At 39.8% G+C, this 11,425-nt stretch overlaps 2 long non-coding RNA genes across 2 annotated transcripts; one reads left to right on the forward strand and one right to left on the reverse strand.

Moving 5' to 3' along the window:
• Positions 1-6,717: 6,717 nt before the first annotated feature.
• On the forward strand, positions 6,718-8,430 carry LOC117316004. Its single transcript, XR_004529802.1, has 2 exons — positions 6,718-7,232; positions 7,277-8,430. It is a non-coding gene; the product is annotated as an uncharacterized LOC117316004 (long non-coding RNA).
• Positions 7,125-7,487, reverse strand: LOC117316005. The gene is made up of 2 exons (XR_004529803.1): positions 7,351-7,487; positions 7,125-7,306 (listed from the first exon to the last, which is right to left on the reverse strand). It is a non-coding gene; the product is annotated as an uncharacterized LOC117316005 (long non-coding RNA).
• Positions 8,431-11,425: the final 2,995 nt, after the last annotated feature.

Consider the following 11,425-nt stretch of genomic DNA (forward strand, 5'->3'; position numbering starts at 1 on the left):
GATGTGACTTAGAATTCAATATTTTCTTCATATCTACGAACTACATGTGAGGATATCACCAAAAGGTGACATCGCAATAGGATGACATCACAGGTGGGTTATGACATCACAGATAAAGGATGACATCACAAGAAGGTGACATCACAGGTGAAGGTGACATCAGAGGCAGATGACATCACAAGAGGGTGACATCAGAGGCAGATGACACCACAAGAAAATAACACTTTTGAAAGCCGATGTCATCAAGTTGTGCTTAACTTGTCTGAGAACAAAATGTCATTCAAACCTTGAGTAACTTTATGTAATGGTCCTATCTAATGGGAAGTTTATCATTTTAAAACTGGATTTTTTTTTAAACATAAAAAGGTAGAGTTACACATATAGAGCCTTTTTATGTGCAGAAAAGAAGTCTGACCTCATTATGGTAAATTATTGAGGAAGCTCACCTGTCAATCATGTTTGGAGGCAGGGATCACCTGTCAATCATGGTTAGAGGCGGAGATCACCTGTCAATCATGCTTGGAGGTGGAGATTACCTGTCAATCATGGTTGGAGGTGGAGATCACCTGTCAATCATGCTTGGAGGTGGAGATCACCTGTCAATCATGCTTGGAGGTGGAGATTACCTGTCAATCATGGTTGGAGGCAGAGATCACCTGTCAATCATGTTTGGAGGCGGAGATTACCTGTCAATCATGTTTGGAGGGGGAGATTACCTGTCAATCATGTTTGGAGGGGAAGTCTAAACCTGTCAATAATGATTGGAGCATGGTTGGAGGCAGCGATCACCTGTCAATCATGGTTGGAGGCGGAGATTACCTGTCAATCATGTTTGGAGGGGAAGTCTAAACCTGTCAATAATGATTGGAGCATGGTTGGAGGTAGAGATCACCTGTCAATCATGGTTGGAGGCAGCGATCACCTGTCAATCATGGTTAGAGGCAGAGATCACCTGTCAATCATGCTTGGAGGTGGAGCTTACCTGTCAATCATGGTTGGAGGGGAAGTCCAAACCTGTCAATCATGGTTTGAGGCAGAGATCACCTGTCAATCATGGTTTGAGGCAGAGATCACCTGTCAGTCATGGTTAGAGACAGTTATTACCTGTCAATCATGGTTGGGGGTGGAGATTACCTGTCAATCATGGTTTGAGGCAGAGATCACCTGTCAATCATGCTTGGAGGTGGAGATTACCTGTCAATCATGCTTGGAGGTGGAGATCACCTGTCAATCATGGTTGGAGGTGGAGATTACCTGTCAATCATGCTTGGAGGCAGAGATTACCTGTCAATCATGGTTGGAGGTGGAGATTACCTGTCAATCATGCTTGGAGGCAGAGATTACCTGTCAATCATGGTTGGAGGTGGAGATTACCTGTCAATCATGCTTGGAGGCAGAGATTACCTGTCAATCATGCTTGGAGGCAGAGATTACCTGTCAATCATGGTTGGAGGTGGAGATTACCTGTCAATCATGCTTGGAGGCAGAGATCACCTGTCAATCATGCTTGGAGGTGGAGATTACCTGTCAATCATGCTTGGAGGTGGAGATTACCTGTCAATCATGGTTTGAGGCAGAGATCACCTGTCAATCATGCTTGGAGGTGGAGATTACCTGTCAATCATGGTTAGAGGTGGAGATTACCTGTCAATCATGGTTGGAGGTGGAGATCACCTGTCAATCATGGTTGGAGGTGCAGATCACCTGTCAATCATGGTTGGAGGTAGAGATCACCTGTCAATCATGGTTGGAGGCAGAGATCACCTGTCAATCATGATTGGAGGTGGAGATTACCTGTCAATCATGCTTGGAGGCAGAGATCACCTGTCAATCATGCTTGGAGGTGGAGATTACCTGTCAATCATGCTTGGAGGTGGAGATTACCTGTCAATCATGGTTTGAGGCGGAGATTACCTGTCAATCATGTTTGGAGGGGAAGTCTAAACCTGTCAATAATGATTGGAGCATGGTTGGAGGTAGAGATCACCTGTCAATCATGGTTGGAGGCAGCGATCACCTGTCAATCATGGTTAGAGGCAGAGATTACCTGTCAATCATGGTTTGAGGCGGAGATTACCTGTCAATCATGGTTGGAGGTGGAGATTACCTGTCAATCATGGTTTGAGGCGGAGATCACCTGTCAATCATGGTTGGAGGCAGAAATCACCTGTCAGTCATGGTTGTATGTGGAGATTACCTGTCAATCATGGTTAGAGGTGGAGATTACCTGTCAATCATGCTTGGAGGCGGAGATTCCCTGTCAGTCATAGTCTGAAATGAAGCAATCTTTCCAATTATGATTGAAGGTGGTTTAAAAGCTGTCAATCATAGAAGGAGACTGATAAAGTCTGTCCAATCTTATCTAGAGTAAATACTATATATCCCTGTTATGTATGTAGCTTGCCTTGCTCCGTTAAACCTCTTGCTTTTGACACTTACCAAATCATTTTTGTTTTGTACATCACCTGATCATCTTGTTACACATTTTATCGTCATCAGATGTTCCAGCTTTGTTAACCAGAAATCAATGCAGCATCTATAACTTTTATAAAACATGAATTTCAAGCCATGAATTTGCTTTAAATTGGTTTCCAATGATCAAATATATAAATAGCTTTGTTACTCTTCAGAACTTTTTCAAAAATTTTGTTTTGGAAACTAAATGTCTTTTTAAGCCAATTGTGAGATACTACACACAGGACCCTGTTTATGGTAGACGTATTCGCTTGACATATAAAGTATTTATTTAAAGTCCAAATTGACATGTCAGGTGTTCAAAGACAAGAGAGATAATTTGCTACGATAAATTATATTTATAGTCTATATCTGTAGGCATAAATAACTTGTAACATTGACAAAAACTAGAAAATGTGTAACATTTTTTTACACAAATGTAGTTCTCAAATTGAATATTTTGAGAATCTGCAGGGCCCAGTAGTTTTGCTACTTTGATAATGTTTGTACTGTACCTGTGTAGCTTTCTGATACATGTGTCTTTGTGTTAATTTTGAGTGCATTTCTCGTTTGTTGTACTTTTTAGTCCATTTCTCGTTTGTTGTACTTTTTAGTCCATTTCTCGTTTGTTTTGTAGTCTCTAACTGAAATATTGATATGTTTGTCACGCGACTGTTCTCGCTAATTTTTGAAATCGGTTGGTTTTTAACTGTTAAATGTAGACTGGTATCATAAACATTTCTCCATGAAATATTTGGAAAAAGTTAATGAAAGAACAAATAGAACAGGTTGTTTTTCTCTAGCAGATTTATTGTAACAAAACCATACAGAGAATGTTTGGTTATGGTCTACAGACTTAGTACTTCTAATTCCTTGGTTGCTGTTTCATTTTGTATCGTGTTTCACTGCTAAATGAACTTATTAAGTTGTTTATGATTTTTGCAAAGTGGAGCTGACAATACATTGTCATTTAAGAAGAGGAAAAAACACCCTTCATTACCAGTGGCAGAGAGGGACAATGTTATAGACACTGATTTTGTTCCTGGGTAGCACAGTGATAGGACGGTTTATTACATTTACATGCCATTAGTTGTTGTAGCAGTCTAAGAATTAGTAACAGTTTTTGGGTAGTCTATTATTTGTCGATTTAGCAGTCAGTTGAAATTGTGTTACTATTTTATTTGTCTGGTAATAAGCCCATGTTGGTAATAAGCCCATGTCTGGTAATATGCCCATGTCTGATAATAAGCCCATGTCTGGTAATAAGCCCATGTCTGGTAATAAGTTCATGTCTGGTAATAAGCCTATCCATATCTTTTGCAGATCAATAGTATATGCATACAAATTGTCCTGCAATAGACTCAATCCTTAATTTGCACCACTTATATCCCCACCCCCTGGGCTTATCACAAGACTACGGTCTTTCATCCTTTGTTTACTACATTTTACAGTACACAGGATGTCACTTGTGTAATTATTAATATTGCCAACATTTATATGGTATGTCTGTGCTTCCATTGCTTTTACTGGTAAACTGGTCTCTCCTGTCCGAGTTTACTGGTAAACTGGTCTCTCCTGTCCGAGTTTACTGGTAAACTGGTCTCTCCTGTCCGAGTTTACTGGTAAACTGGTCTCTCCTGTCCGAGTTTACTGGTAAACTGGTCTCTCCTGTCCGAGTTTACTGGTAAACTGGTCTCTCCTGTCCGAGTTTACTGGTAAACTGGTCTCTCTTGTCCGAGTTTACTGGTAAACTGGTCTCTCCTGTCGGAGTGAAAATGTTTTTATCTGATTATCATTGTTAACCATCTTCTAATTCAACTGTAATGTTTGATAGGTAATATTAGCTCAAATCTGTCTAAATTGATATTACTCACATTTCATTCATCAATAATTTGTATAGTGGTTCTCAGAAAAGGTGACTAAGGCTGAAAAAATCTACTGTTGATATCGTTCATAGTTGCTGACTGAGCAAGGCTGTTGTTTGGAGAATAAGAGCACAGGAACTTAGCACAATTTCCAAACACACAGTCCATATATATGTATTAAATATGGACTTTGGGTTGGGAAATGTTGCCAAATACTTCTGCATAAATTTTGATATTTTTTAGAATTTTCTTTCTCTTTTTTTTTTTAAATTAAGAAACAAAATCACGAGTTATGGCTGATCTTTATGTTTTGTCATATTTGAACAAAACTCATTTCCATGAAGTTGTGAAGTAATAGTTAAATGTCATCAAACAATTATATGTAAAATATTCCATCCAAGTCGACATTTGACAGACTTATAAGAAAATTGAGTGCTGTATTACCAGTATGAGATCCTCTATGCTAGGTTCAGTGAAGTTTGGGGCATTATATTATAACGTTAGTGTATGTTGTGTTTAGCTTTTTTTTGTCTCCGTACTGTACCGCTGTGTTAAGACCTTGTTGGTCATAACACCAGGAGGTTTTACTTGTTTCATGTTAATTTGGACATCACAAAGGGATTAAGTCTCATTAGAAAATAATTTTGAAATTTCTGGTAAATGTCATCGCCACAAATCATCCAATGTGGACTTGGTTAGTTACTGAGAATAAAGACAGGAACACACACTTATGGCTAATGGTCAATTATTGACATCTCCTGATCGTTTGTCAGAAATTGGTTGTCTTTTCGATTAAATTTGATCAGTGTGACAACTCTTTAAATAATTTCTTATCCTCCTGTTTATTATAGACTCTAAGGGTCACACTCTAAGGGTCACACTTCAGGGAGTCGACAGGTCAGAGGAGACCAGACTATACAGGGGATACAAGCCTGATCCCCCCGAAATAACATAGAATGTATTGATGATCCCCAAAAATATGATTTTTTTCTGTCTCCTGATGGGTCACTATATTCGACTCTTATGTATATAAAAATCATGTATTTCTCAAAACATTTTCACAATTTCAACATAATGAGATTGACCATGATTTTTTAAGAAAAAATCTGTTTTAAATATATGAATTTGAATCTGATTTGAAGATCATCACTTTATGATTTAAACTATACATTAATTATTACGATATGTATAAGTATAACATATATTTATTAAATGGCTGAGATTTCTCAATCCTTACCATGCATCATGCCTGTTCTTCCATTTGAAAGCAGAGTAGGTCAGTCCAAAAAATGGATGGGAGAGTCCAAATAGGATAAATGGGGTAGGTAGGGTGGATAATTTTGTGGGTATATTTGGTTGATATTTTTTATGTGCTGTTGTTTCCATGGTTTCCATTGTTTTATCCTGTTAAATTTATTTCTTGTTTTGTATACAATTTATTTAATTTTGATATGTCACATAATTCTGTTCTTTAATGCTTATATGTTTATGGATGAGCTTAACCTTTGACCCTTTACAATGACCTACCAAAATGACCTTGATAGCACTCTTTTTTGATAAAGGAAACAACTTGTAAAAGAAACAACTTGTAAAGGTCAAAAACATTTTATTGAAATCACTGTTTGTATTTTATTGAATTTTAATAACAATACATCATGTATACTTCAGATAATATAAGCATCCTTCTTATTAAAAGTAAAACCTCGTTACAAAATCAACTTTCTCAAAAAAGTTTAATTTCAGAAATTCCAACAGTTTTCCTGGGTTCAGAAGTTATACATACTTATAATTACAAGGTCTTGATATTAGAGCCTCCAGGTCAGAGACGTTTAAACACGTTGATTTTACAAGGATTTCTGTGTTTCTTTGTTTTGAAGGAAAGAATTGGATGTTTGATATGGGTAGGTTTCTATACCCAGACTGAAGTAAAAGGTCATTGTAAAAAGGTCAATAAGGTTCATGTTTAACTGTAAATAATGACACTTGTTGTGTACAGCAAAACCTCTCTATAACGACCATATATACAGAACTGTGTACTGTGAACCCTACAGACCTGTGTATACCGACTATACAGATACTACTGTGTAATTGCTGGCCAATGTGAAACCTCTAAAACTAGCATGAACACAAAATGGTTTCATAAAACCTCTCTATAACAAACATTTATATAAATATATAATTTTGTGCTGTGAACCCTAGAAACCTGTTTTTTACAAACTTATTTATATACAGATATTATTGTGGAATTGCTACATTGTCAAACCTCTCTAAAATGTCCATATAACGAGGCATGTGTAAAAATGCTGAGTCTGTGTGAATATTCACTATTTAAGCATTGAACGGCTTTCAGTTGGCATTCATATTGACTATGAATGCCAACTGAAAGCCGTTCAATGCTTATATTTACCATCTGCGATTTTTTATTTGTCATGCGATTTTTTTTTCTGAAATTTTCAAATTCAAATTTCAGTTGGCAGTTCATAAGCTGGTGAACTCACAACTGAATTGGTAGGGTTATATAGTGGCAGTGCCATACAATGGTAAATATATCATTATGATATACAGATACAACTGTGGGAAATGCTGGTCAATTTCAAACGTGTATAGAATTATCATGTTCACAGAAGGCCCTGTGGTCAATTTCAAACGTGTATAGAATTATCATGTTCACAGAAGGCCCTGTGTAATCCTGAGGTTGCTTTAACCCTTTCACCCCTACTGACCATATTGGACTTCAAATGATAAATGAATGGCAGAGTCAACTTGAGTTTCATAGGGTTGAAAGGGTTAATACATGTTTATACATGAAACCTCTCAATAATGGCCATGTGCAGATAGTAAAATTTTCTTACGTCTGACATATGTAAAAAAAAAAAACAAAAAAAAAACACGAAGTTGCAGGTATATACATAGGTGTAAACCTGTATATACATAGGTGTAAACCTGTACATACATAGGTGTAAACCTGTATATACATAGGTGTAAACCTGTATATACATAGGTGTAAACCTGTACATACATAGGTGTAAACCTGTACTATTTTGTCCTTCACAAAACTATACCGATACCCTACTACTCTGATCAAATAGCTTAAATCCTAATTTTGTTGGAAAACTACTTAATACTACTACACAAATATAGAAAACAATACTAATATATAGAAGAGACATTGTGTTCAATAGTATTGTACTGTCGACTGGGATATGTACCGTAAACTGAAGAGGTTTAATTAAACATCAGTGTATTGAAAGTTTTACAAACTGTCCTCTGTAAACATTTTACTAGGGCAAATTTTAGATGGGTTGAAAAGGTATTTTTTTCATCTAAAGGCGATTTTCCAGTGGCAAACATTTCCCAGTATACAGCCAGTCAAAAATGGCACTACATTGTTACACCATACTTTTATTTAACGTGAATTTTTTTTTTTTTTTTTTTTACCAAATATTAAAATAAACCCTGGATTGAAATGATATAGCTGATTATAGCTGTGTTACAGTTGTAGAAGTATTTTATATCTGATGGTAACATATTGGCTTTTTATTCAAGCAGATTATAAACAGGTTGTATAAGAAACTTCGATATTTGTCCATCACGTTTGATTAGAGTATAATAAATGTAACGAGATCTAGATTCAGTAGCTGTAATCATTTTGTACACATCAACAAGCCGTGGAATCACATGCTCAACACGTTTTTTATGGATATCATGTGATCACACTTACCCAGAATCCTTTGCGTTATTACATGTAGCAATGTATTTCCAAATGTTTGAGTTTTTGTAAATAATTATAACATTTTTCGCGTTGTATAAAATTTACTTTGTAAATCACTGCTTACAGTCGAGTGGTAGAGATGTACTGTTATAATTTGTTTGGAGAAATTCATTCGCATCATTTTTTACCTAAACAATGCTGTAGGTTCTCTGTTGTCCTCAACAGATGTGACAGAATTGCTGGTCATGTGACTTACGTATAGTGTGATTTAGATCATGTGACAGAGGAATTGGTCATGTGACTAAGTATCTTTGTGCGGTAACAGAGTAATGCTGATTTCTATGTAGGAGATGTGAATTATGAATTATTTAATGAATAAATAAAAGTCTATTCTTAACACATTTTTCTTTCTTCTTATTATCAAAATAACAGCCTGACGTTCAAACATGACTTCTCTTCATGTCCAAAATACAAATCTCATACCTGGTGTATCTTATACAGTTCAAAGTTTTAATCAGCACCTGCCCGATAAAGGTTGGCAGGTTGGTTGTGGATATGATGGTGTCTCCAGAGCATGTCTACCATTCGAGATAGCTTCACAAAACTTTCTACACACATCAATCCAATGGTTTGGTAAAGCTTTCTGATATGGCAGAGTTTGCAAATTGGATATTTTTCTTTGGTTACCATGGTGACAAATTGTCAAAATCACTGATTTTAAGCGTTTCCAGAACATTATCTTCAAATCTCTCTCAAAGAAATCCATGAAATTACTATGTACAATCAAGTGGTTACCACTGAAATACTCAAAATCACAGATAGCTCAGAGCATTGGCCAGGTAACCTCAGATGAGGGGGCCGCGATAGCTCAGTCAGAGTGTTAGCCACGTAACCTCAAGTGAGTGGGCCGCAATAGCTCAGAGCATTGGCCAGGTAACCTCAGATGAGGGGGCCGCGATAGCTCAGTCAGAGCTCTGGCCATGTAACCTCAGGTGAGGGGGCCACGATAGCTCAGTCAGAGCTCTGGCCATGTAACCTCAGGTGAGGGGGCCGTGATAGCTCAGAGCGTTGGCCATGTAACCTCAGGTGAGGGGGCCGCGATAGCTCAGTCAGAGCTCTGGCCATGTAACCTCAGGTGAGGGGGCCACGATAGCTCAGTCAGAGCTCTGGCCATGTAACCTCAGGTGAGGGGGCCGTGATAGCTCAGAGCGTTGGCCATGTAACCTCAGGTGAGGGGGCCGCGATAGCTCAGTCAGAGCTCTGGCCATGTAACCTCAGGTGAGGGGGCCGCGATAGCTCAGTCAGAGCTCTGGCCATGTAACCTCAGGTGAGGGGGCCACGATAGCTCAGAGCGTTGGCCATGTAACCTCAGGTGAGGCGGCCGTGATAGCTCAGTCAGAGTGTTGGCCATGTAACCTCAGGTGAGGGGGCCGTGATAGCTCAGTCAGAGTGTTGGCCATGTAACCTCAGGTGAGGGGGCCGCGATAGCTCAGAGCGTTGGCCATGTAACCTCAGGTGAGGCGGCCGTGATAGCTCAGTCAGAGTGTTGGCCATGTAACCTCAGGTGAGGGGGCCGTGATAGCTCAGTCAGAGTGTTGGCCATGTAACCTCAGGTGAGGGGGCCGTGATAGCTCAGTCAGAGTGTTGGCCATGTAACCTCAGGTGAGGGGGCCGCGATAGCTCAGAGTGTTGGCCATGTAACCTCAGGTGAGGGGGCCGTGATAGCTCAGTCAGAGTGTTGGCAATGTAACCTCAGGTGAGGGGGCCGCGATAGCTCAGAGCGTTGGCCATGTAACCTCAGGTGAGGGGGCCGTGATAGCTCAGAGCATTGGCCATGTAACCTCAGGTGAGGGGGCCGCGATAGCTCAGTCAGAGCGTTGGCCATGTAACCTCAGGTGAGGCGGCCGTGATAGCTCAGAGTGTTGGCCACGTAACCTCAGGTGAGGGGGCCGCGATAGCTCAGTCAGTTAGAGCTATGGCCACGTAACCTCAGGTGAGGGGGCCGTGATAGCTCAGTCAGAGTGTTGGCCACGTAACCTCAGGTGAGGGGGCCACGATAGCTCAGTCAGTTAGAGCTATGGCCACGTAACCTCAGGTGAGGGGGCCGTGATAGCTCAGTCAGAGTGTTGGCCATGTAACCTCAGGTGAGGGGGCCGCGATAGCTCAGTCAGAGCGCTGGCTATGTAACCTCAGGTGAGGGGGCCGCAATCGCGGCGTCTCTGAAATCTGAAAAAATGTGTCTGTACTGTTGTGGTTGTATCCTTGGGCAAGACACTTTACCCTAATTTCTCTGGATGGCATGCAACGGGTCTCCCTATGATGTTCAGTGAGGTAGTCACCAACTACTGCAAGTAGGCCCCCCATCTCAAAATGACCCTGGCTGTTTAAGGAACTCAGCATACAAAAATATCAGTACAAATGTAGTGCCTGGTATTTTATGATCAAGAATCAACTTCATTGAAAACAATGAACAATTGGCTTTTGTTTTGGTTTTGTTGGAAAAAAGGACTAAATCTGAAATATCTGTGAATATATATATTTTTATTTTCAAAACAAGAAAAACAATAAACGAATGCCATTAATTACATCACAGGGACTTGGCACAAGTTCACAGCCCACATTCAATGTAATGTATGTGTAACAGGAGAGGAGAAAATGTAGCGGCCAGACCGGGGTTCGAACCCGGGACCTCCGAACACTAGCCGGATGCTCTACCAATCGAGCTACCTGGTCACCGATGATCACCCAGTCCCGCTACATATGTAAAATATTAGTAAACATTTTTTATTTTGCTCTCCAGGTAGACACTTGCCCTTGATACAATTAATGCATATATATGAGGACCACATTGTACCAAGTCCCTGTGATACTATAACACAAATATATTGACTTTGACATGTCCCTGTGACTTACAGCATGTATACACATAAGCACAACCTTAGACTGGCAAATGATTTGTCATCGTTTTCTGAAACAAATATCTCTAACTAGGAGGGAGTAATAACATATACCCTGCCACAAAGCTGGGACTTGAACTAGCACATCCTACCACAAGGCTAACGAGACATTCCCACAAAGCTGGGCCTTGAACTAGCACATCCTACCACAAGGCTAAAGAGACATTCCCACAATGCTGGGCCTTGAACTAGTACATCCTACCACAAGGCTAAAGAGACATTCCCACAAAGCTGGGCCTTGAACTAGCACATCCTACCACAAGGCTAAAGACATTCCCACAAAGCTCGGCCTTGAACTAGCACATCCTACCACAAGGCTAACGTGACATTCCCACAAAGCTGGGCCTTGAACTAGTACATCCTACCACAAGGCTAACGAGACATTCCCACAAAGCATGGCCTTGAACTAGCACATGCTACCACAAGGCTAAAGAGAC

Source organism: Pecten maximus, chromosome 17 (assembly GCF_902652985.1).
Source record: "Pecten maximus chromosome 17, xPecMax1.1, whole genome shotgun sequence".
Classification (NCBI taxonomy): domain Eukaryota; kingdom Metazoa; phylum Mollusca; class Bivalvia; order Pectinida; family Pectinidae; genus Pecten; species Pecten maximus.